Genomic DNA, 9,107 nt, shown 5'->3' on the forward strand with positions numbered 1-9,107 from the left:
CTTGCGGCTGCATTTGCTGCCATGTTTCAGCAGTACTGCAGGAACTCTGCTGCAGGACACTGCAGGGGAGCGATTCTGCCCCTCTGTCGTTTTCCCTCACTAACTTCTCGCGATGGCAAAAAAGTGCTGCATGTGTAGCTTTTCCGCTGTTTTGGAAGACGTTCACATTGCGGCTGATCTCTTGAGAGAACGATGCAAAGAGGAGTGGGGGAGGTGGAGGGGCAGGAGGAAAAGGGAGAAGATATGGGAGGATGGGTGTTGAGAACATCAGGTGAGTGCGGCAATATGCTTTTTGGCTGAGCAGCAGAGACCCCCCCTCCTCCCCCCGGCTTCGGTGAGAGCGGAGAGAAACTGCAGTTTCTGCTAATGATGTCAGGCAGCGGATCTGACAGTGATGTATATCACTGCTCGCGTTCCTGCTGTATACAGATCTAATCCTGTTCTATACGCAACCGACGCCATTCCTCAACGCTCACCGGGGGTGTCCGAGTCGTGCGTGTTACCTGAGTTGAACTCATCATTACCGGGTTCACGGTGCCGGTAATGACGAGTGTAGCATGTGGAGTAGTGGCATGTGCCAAACGGTTGTTGGGAACGACGTCCAACTTCAACCTATCCTATTGAGAGGAAACCCCCTTTCTGTTAAAGAGTGCTACACAATAGATCATTTTGTATTTCTTTAAAAAGCTAAAGCCCAGAGTTGAATAGAGAGAGAGAGAGCTGAAGCAGAGAAAGACCTGCAGTGAAAGAGTTATGAGTCTATGGATTACCCTCGCTGCTTTATTTTAGTCTCCCTCTCCCTCACTCTCTCTCTTTCCTGTATGGGACAGTTAGCAAAAGTGCTGCAACGTCCCACAGAGAGTGTGAAGCAATCACTGTAGAGTGAAAATTGTAGCACCTCACACAAGCAAACACACGAGCGTACTTTCACTACCACACAGGTTCTTTCCTCATGCACCTGTCTGTAAAACTTCCTGTCAAAATCGTCTGTCCGAGAGCAGCGGTGACAGTCTTAACTTACGCACTCACGCAGCGCCCGGTCCTCCCCGGGCCATCCTAAAATGTGACTTCCACTTTCCCATCTGCTCCAAGAGCTTTAACTCTTTCTCTTCCGCGCATACCGGACTGCAGCCCTGACACTTTTGAGGCGCAGACAATACTACGCATGAAAGCGCAGCAAAGTAGCCTATGAGTGACACCTGTCCCCGCAGCTGAATCCGTGTGGCCTACATCTTTTATTTATGCCTGTATAGGCGTCTGTACTTGGAGAGATCCTAATTCGGGCTCATGCGTCTTTTGCTTCCTCTGCTAAGTGCTCTCGCTGGATGGAATCCCACATGCACCTGCTGTGCAGAAACCCCTGCGTGTTACAGTACTAAGTTACACACGGGGAGACCGGCCGGCATCGGCCCCCTGCAGAACACTACAGAAGAACATGCATCGTATAGGTCGAAGAAGCCAGGCTCCTTTAAGACTGAATACTGTGTTGATAGCAGGTGAGCAAACAATTCTTCCACCCACATATAAAACAACACAAACACCCCGACAGTCTAAACCCCCGCACGAATGGATGAAAAGTTCTACATCCATGCTCTAGCCCTGTAGAGAAAGACAAACTTCCACATACTCACTCAGCTTCCTCTTCTCGGGATGCACAACCCGCTGTGTCTTCTCCTCCCGTGGCGTAAAGTTGACTGCAGCATTGCTGCCGAATGGAATGACATTGTTCGCTCTCTCACCGCGTCTCATTCTATTGCTCGCTTGCCCTCTCTCTCTTTCTATCTCTCTCCCCCTCCTCCTCTCTGCACGCTCACTGGCAGCACAAACTGCACCGCTCAGCAGTGTTCTCCACTGCCGCAGCAGCTCCTGCATGAGCCCTGCGTATCCGAGTGTGCTGTGACTTTTAAAGGGGAACGCAACCTCCAGGGTCAGTGTACACCTCGTCGCCACCCCCACTTCCACTGTGACGACCCCCCCCTCCTCCCCCGCAGCATCTGGCAAAGACATTCCTCTAAGAAGGGGGGGTTCGAATCTATCTACCTCAATACCTTCGGATTAAAGGGGTGACCCTTTTTGAAACTAAAGTGTGTTACTCGTTGTGCAGAGACCATCCATCTTCACGGGCGACACTGGATTACACATTATGAGGCTACTTGTGTGTGAGCATGGGTGATTTTGTGAGGTAGATATTAAAATGATCACAGATGAATTAAGGGATGTTTTTTAAGGGATGTTGTACTTTATGGTTATAGTTATTTGAAGTTTACTTAAGTATTAAAGTATCAATATAAAGTTTATTATGTTTTCTTGAGATTCCAAAAAAAATAATTATGAGAATCTAGAATTTTGGTTAAAGTGATAGTTCACCCAAAAATGAAAATTTGGTCATCATTTACTCACCTTCTTGTTCTTTCAAACCTGTATGACTTCCATTCCTCTGCAGACTACAAAATAAGCTATTTTGAAGAATGTTGGTAACCAAATGGCGAAACTCATTCTCTTCTATTGTATTGAGAGAAAACCAATGCAAGTCAGCGGTCACCTCCGTAGTTTGGTTACCAACATTCTTCAAAATAGCTTATTTTGTGTTCTGCAGAAGTCAGACAAGTTTGAAATGATCAGAGGGTTAGACAGAATTTTCATTTTTGGGTGAACTATCCCTTTAAGCAAAAGTCAACTTTGCATCTTCGTGTTGTCTGTGAGAAACAACTGAGATGTCGAGGGATCTATTTTGTCATTTTTCCCTGTATATTTTTCTTAGCGAAACATAAAACCTATAAGGCAACTCCAGACAGCGAGGTAAGAAAATGTTTATTCCAACGGAAAGGGGAAAAAAGAAATAAAGAAATACAGACATCTGAAACCCTTGTTAACCAGAATCTTAAGAAACAAGATCTGGCGCTGTTTGAGGTGTATCATTGCTTCCATTGCAATCAGCAGGTCAACTGTCTGGGAGTGAGAGAGATACATTACCAGCGGTGTGCAACATTATATTGGACGGAGGAAGACCACAAAGCATTTTGACAATCAAGATGATTGAAACTTGCATCATGTTCCGTTCAGAAGGGTCCTCCACCGTACATTCTGAATCCTTACACATCACAAGATCTGACATTACCGTAACTTGTAAGAGAGGTTGTATTGAGAGGTCCGGCCCTCTCCGTGCATGTCCAATAAATCAATCTCAACTCTTTGCATCAGCAAAGCTGGAGCTGTAACCCAGCAGCGGATTTTTTTTCTACGTGCTCCCTCTTCTTCTATAAAGCTCAACGATTGGAGCCCAACAGCTTTTACTGTAGTTATGACTAGCGCATCCCATTCTGTACCAAAAGGCAACCAGATTACATGTTTTCTCATGCGATCATGTAACATTGGGAAATGCATGATTTCAGACTGCATTGTCAGGTGCATGACTTCTGGATCATATACAAATGTAGACCGCATGCAGTGAGGGGTCTTTGTAGAAATGGCAGATGTCATCATAACCATATCGATTGGTGACCTGCGAGATAGCCCAGTGGAATAGAGAAGGATCGTGCAAGAGCTCTGTGCTGATCTTGCACATCTGTCTGACTGCGAATGCACTTTTCATTCTGTTCTGCAAATCATCGAAGCCCTACAAACGCAACATCATACTAAGGGGAGTAAGGGATGGTATTAAAATGAAACATGTTTGATTATGGATGCTATTTTGGCTTAAATTGTGTTTTTACATTCTTACTGCACCATTCAAATTATTTATGGTGTTTATTTTGTTCCAGCTCTTCGGTTACATCAAATAAAGAGGGGCATCATGGGCGAAACGCTTGGATGATTACTCCTGGTGATGCCACAGAGGAAAATATATTTTGAGATTATTGGCACAGGCTGACGATTGTGCATTATTGGTCAGTTAGCAAATGTGGTACCTTTGCGTAAGTTCGCAACGTTTAGGCCAATAGCTTTCAGAGTTGTAAAGGAGGGCCACCAGATGTTGAAAGGTGTCATAGATGTACAGTATTTACCCTGATATGAAACAATGTGTTTGATATTTAAAAACGTGGTCACGTGATGTGCCATTGTGCTTCTTGTCTTGTGTGCTACAGGCTTGTCAATTGCAATTAAAAATATTTTATTTATTGAATTTGAGGTCAAATAAATTAAAGAAAAATTAACATTTGGTAGTACACTAACAGATTATAACTATAATATAAATACTCTAGCATACAACAATTGATCTAGTTACACTGTAATTATTTTACTTTATTTTAAAAATGTTTAAGAAAAATATGTATATGTATATTATATTATATTAATATAAATATGTTATTTTATATTTATATATATTTCATCTTTATATATATATATATATGTAGGCCTATGTATATATATATAAACACACATATACATGCGTACAGTATATACATAGGCCTACATATATTTATATAAATATATATATATACATACACACAGTAAAATTGAAAAAGTTAATACATTAAAACAATTAATTTTAATATCATTTTAAATAAAATTGTGCACACAAAATTGTGCACACATTACATTGGCCAATCTGCTCTTTAGAAATTGGTTTCATCATTAGCCACTACAAACCCACATTGGTTAACCACTACATCTCGGCCTTTTGCTCACTTCTGGTTCCATGCATCTATCCATTGAGAATTCTTTGCTGACTTTGACACGGAGAAAAATTCCTTCACCAGCATCTCCTTCATGAGCAGTACATTTGGGTAATGGCATCCCATTGATAAAAAAAACATGAGTGAAGGGCCCTTTTACATGGCTGATCACATTACCCCACACCTCACCTGACGCTCTGAGTCAGCTGTCAGAGTGTGCCCTTCCGCCCCTGCATGTCTCAGGAATGATACCCACGAGAGCATCACATCACCACGGTTTCAGTCAGGTATGCACTGATCACAGTAAAACCATGGGATTGGTTAATGAGTTTATAATATGTAAAACTGGTACATCATGATAGCAACACCAGGGTCAAGGGTTTTGATTTCCAGTAAAAATGTGTTACTTCCATGCTATACGTCCTTTGTATTATTTTAATTTCTATATTTCTCTGCAGCATGACATCATATCCTGTTTCCAATATTCACGGCAGAATGTTTTCACATTTTCAAAGAGTATTATGAGCCTGCATTCAGGCTCCTCTGTGTTTCACAAAATTGGTGAAATTAGTTTTATATTAAACCCATTCTTGGCAGTACATTGCTTCTGTGTGGTCAGGGGGTCTGTATTACTCCAACAAATGCACATTTGGTTCGGATTACTTTACTATTAGATCACAGAGGTTAATATTCATCTCCCACAAACTCTCAGGTGTTCTCCAGCCAGATTGAAAGTTTAACCGAAAACCCCATCTGTGGCTCCACTTTACTGTGACAGAACCAGCTGTCCTCCAGCAGAGCTTCAACCAAAATCTTCCCTCCACCTCTCCCTATCTTATTCAACCTATATGTTTTCCTTTCACAACCAGCTGAATGGATTAACTAATCGTCATGGTTAGTAAATGCACCCCACCCATGAATTTATTAAGCCTGTGCATCTTTTTTAAAACAGGGCAGATATCTCCAAGGCTTCAACTACAGCAGATCTTACGTAGCTATAACTGCTAAGCACCTTGACACATGAGCTGAGGAAACAGCTTTGAAGAGCATTTATGGGAAATACTGTAGGTTATTTTATTTCAAATTATTGTCAAAGAAAACTGCAACAATCTACTAAAAATAAAACAAGTTTATTATGTATAATATATTATTTTACAGTATATTTGTTTTCCATTAAAGCCGCATTAAATATTTTGACTCATTTACAGATAATATATCCTCCATGCAAGACATTTTCATGTCTTTTTTAATGCTTAAAAACGCTAAATCAATCTGTCAGTACAGACAAAAAATATACTTAAATTCCAGAGGCTCTTTCTAAAACAAAGTAAATTTGCTGCTTACAAATTTATTTCATACAATAAAAGTCATATTTGAAACAATATGAGGGCAGGTAAACACCAACCATTGTTGTTTTTTTCAATTCAATTCAATTTTTTATAATAACTTAGTTATATAAATGTTCATGGTTGCACAGCAGCTTTACATACATTATAATAAAAAAATAGATGAATAAATAGACAATATATGCTATTAAAATACATCGTGCAATACTACATAGCATATATTATCTATTTATTTGTGTTTTTCTCGATGCAATGTACATTGATGAAATTTAACTGGAATAAATACTGTTTGGGGTTGTCAGAAACTGTCAATTGTTTAATGCAGTGGTACTCAAACTGGGGGATGTGGCCTCCCCGGGGGGCCCCAAGATGGATCCAGGGGGCCACAGATTTTGTGGCATTACATTATATGAAATATATAAATTTATCATACATTTTATGCAATCAAACATCAGAAGAATCAACCACCAACCAAATGTTCGAACATTGTAGAACAGAATTTGTTTTGGTTTTAATTAAAATTCTAAGTTTAAGATCATAAGTTTTTATATCGAGGGCCGCAATGCAATGCACTCTACAAGAAAAGGTTTGAGAACCACTGATTGAAGTGTATTAGTGATTTTTTGTATATTATTCAGAATATTATAATGTGTGTTATTTGCAGAGTTACATTTACATTAAGTAAAAAAACTAAAAACCTCATTTGACCTTTATGCATTTACAATTAGTCAATGTATTTTAAAATTAGGTTTTGATAACTATAACTTTTAATATTGTTATTTGTTCTCTGCAGTTTCTACTAAATACATTTTGTTTGTAGCATATTAACATATTTGAACTAAAACAAGAGCCTGAAACTATGACTTTCTGCAGGGTAAGACCAGTTTGTGATTGCTTGAATGTCTGCGGCAAAGATGTCAGAAACACGTGGCCTGTCTCAATGTCCGAAGAGACGCTGACTTAGTGAAAACATAATGACAACATGTTCATTTGCCATGTTCGAAGAGGTGGACGGCTGGAGTGGATTGTTATGGTGTCAGAGTCATGTGTGCAGTGAAGAATGGCGGCCTGCAGTCGGCATGATTAACGGCTTAATGATGGATTGGCCTCCCCCCGCAATAGGTGGATTTAAGTATATGACTGCTTCATGCCACAAAATTAAGTCTGACCCTTTGAGCCATCAAAGCTTCAATCACATACATGCCTAATGTTAGCCAATCATGATCTCGGAATGTTTGGAGCAAAGTCCAAATAACTGACCAGGGGTTGAGCTGGGGGGAGTTTTTAATATCGACGGCAAAATATTTGGCATTCCATCCGTTTAATGTGTTTTTAGGGTGTTAAAGTGAGTCCCTCATTTAAAACCTCTCATTAGGCTACATCTGTTAGGCAGTACTTTGATTTTTAAAGTTGATGTTACATGCTCAAATCAGTCTGACACATGATCTGTGTAAAGCACAGGGTAAACTAAGTGAAGATAAACACGCTGCTATTTTTGATGTAGTCACAACAAGAAGAGAGTTATTCCTCAATTCACTCGCATTTCTCACTGCGGCTTTTCTCAGTTATAATTGCATTTCAGCACTTTCCGCACAGTCAGTGTTTAAAGTAAACAGATGGAGATGGAGTATAAAGCATGTCTACAAAGCAGCTTATTTGATGCATAGATGCAATACATATGCATGCATGTGTAATTAAACGATATGCACGAATGTCAATGATAATTACGTATTTGCTGACCAAAGGAAAACAGCATCACACTCACTAGACTGTGAAGCTGCTCATATGATCAGTCACACAACATTCTCACTCCCTCTACAGGACAGTGGAGGAGTAGCAGGAAGACCTCAGCCGGATCAAATTCTACAGCGGTCAATGAATGAAAAGAAGCGAAGAAAAAGTGCTGACGCTGCTGTTAGGGGTGGTGTAGAAATTACGTAAAATTTAAGAGTTTAGAATAAAATTACATGTAGTGTTCATATAAATTTGATTTTAAATGAGAATTTTCTTTATCTAAGGGAGAGTAATTGGTTTGGCTCAGTTTTATATAGGCCTTTAAATGTCATTCTAGTCTTTAAACGTAAAAGCATCAGTCTTAGGGTGAAAAATCTTTTTATCAAGCAACATTATTCTTTTTGAAGTTAAATTTTCCAGACTGAACATTTATTTCTCAGATCGCGTGAAATGGTAAAAGCATCGGGGCTCCTTTGACCTTTATTATAGCAGCCAGTCATCCTGGGGTCGTGGCTGATGCAGCTTGTGCAGATGAACTCTGTCTCAATCACAAAGCAGGTCATATGCAAAACATAGCATTATAATACCACTTACACTAAAAGACGTTATTGTACCTTTGTGCTTAAACTAACCTAGAATAATATTTAGTACTTGAATAAATGAGAATGAATAAGATTTAAGAAGATTACGTACATTCTAATTTAGTACTGCAAAGAAGCTTAGGACAGAACTGCTGCTTTGCGGAACATATCAAGGGAGAACACTTTGCAGTACAATACTTAAAGGGACAGTACGGTATTGCCCGAAATGACCTGCAAAGAATAGATTTGCATAAATGTGCCACAGTAAGTAGGCTACATTTTAATTTCGAAGGAAAATGTGTCAGTCAAAATCCATAAGCCGTTTAAGGATTTTTTCATAATATTCTGAGACTGACAGATTTAACATTTAAGATTTAAATAAATGCACTCCTTTAGGTGCATTTAGAAAAATAAATTTTTAATGAATATCATACCTTGTGGTTTTTCTATTGATTGTTTATTTTAGTATTGTTTATTATTATTGTTCTATTCGGTGGTATTTTACAATAATAAGGGAAGGGTTCAGCTTGCTACAAGGACTTACAAATCTATTTATTTTTCATCACAGGATGATGCAAAACAAATTTGACTAATTTACAACTTATCCATAAATTCATAAAGACAGATCTGAATTAAAGGGATACTTCACCCAAAATGAAAATTCTGTCATTCTTTACTCCCCTTCCAGTTGTTCCAAATCTATATACTTTTCTTTGCTTTAATGAACACAGAGAAAGATATTTGGAAGAATGCTCATGAACAAACAGATTTTGCGCCCCATAAACCATAGTGAACTGCAGAACTGTTTGCTGTCCTACATTCTTCAAAAT

This window comes from Triplophysa dalaica, chromosome 20 (genome assembly GCF_015846415.1).
Source record: "Triplophysa dalaica isolate WHDGS20190420 chromosome 20, ASM1584641v1, whole genome shotgun sequence".
In the NCBI taxonomy this organism is placed as follows: domain Eukaryota; kingdom Metazoa; phylum Chordata; class Actinopteri; order Cypriniformes; family Nemacheilidae; genus Triplophysa; species Triplophysa dalaica.